The 730-nt window shown below is 40.3% G+C and overlaps 1 non-coding gene across 1 annotated transcript; it reads right to left on the bottom strand.

Moving 5' to 3' along the window:
* Positions 1–269: 269 nt before the first annotated feature.
* Positions 270–377, bottom strand: LOC112746062 (small nucleolar RNA R71). Its single transcript, XR_003173962.1, has one exon. It is a non-coding gene; the product is annotated as a small nucleolar RNA R71 (small nucleolar RNA).
* Between the last annotated feature and the right edge of the window lie 353 nt (positions 378–730).

Raw genomic sequence — 730 nt, 5'->3', positions numbered from 1 at the left:
AATTAGTTTCTCTGATGCAGCAGAACTGCAAGTTTTATGGACTTCCATCTGAAGATCCTTTTCAGTTCTTAACTGAATTCTTGCAGATCTGTGATACTGTTAAGACTAATGGAGTAGATCCTAAAGTCTACAGGCTCATGCTTTTCCCTTTTGTTGTAAGAGACAGAGCTAGAGTGTGGTTGAACTCTCAACCCAAAGACAGCCTGAACTCTTGGGATAAGCTGGTCACGGCTTTCTTAGCCAAGTTCTTTCCTCCTCAAAAGCTGAGCAAGCTTAGAGTGGATGTTCAAACCTTCAGACAGAAAGAAGGTGAATCCCTCTATGAAGCTTGGGAAAGATACAAGCAGCTGACCAAAAAGTGTCCTTCTGACATGCTTTTCAGAATGGACCATCCTGGATATATTCTATAATTGTTTATCTGAGCTATCAAAGATATCATTGGATACTTCTGCAGGTGGATCCATTCACCTAAAGAAAACGCCTGCAGAAGCTCAAGAACTTATTGACATGGTTGCTAATAACCAGTTCATGTACACTTCTGAGAGGAATCCTGTGAATAATGGGATGCCTATGAAGAAGGGAGTTCTTGAAATTGATACTCTGAATGCCATATTGGCTTAGAATAAAATATTGACTCAGCAAGTCAATATGATTTCTCAGAGTCTGAATGGAATGCAAGCTGCATCCAACAGTACTCAAGAGGCATCTTCTGAAGAAGAAGCTTATGATC

The sequence above is a fragment of the Arachis hypogaea genome, chromosome 14 (genome assembly GCF_003086295.3).
Source record: "Arachis hypogaea cultivar Tifrunner chromosome 14, arahy.Tifrunner.gnm2.J5K5, whole genome shotgun sequence".
NCBI classification, from domain to species: Eukaryota; Viridiplantae; Streptophyta; class Magnoliopsida; order Fabales; family Fabaceae; genus Arachis; species Arachis hypogaea.
Note: the sequence above shows the minus strand (reverse complement) of the source record. Positions and strands in the feature narration are given on the sequence as shown.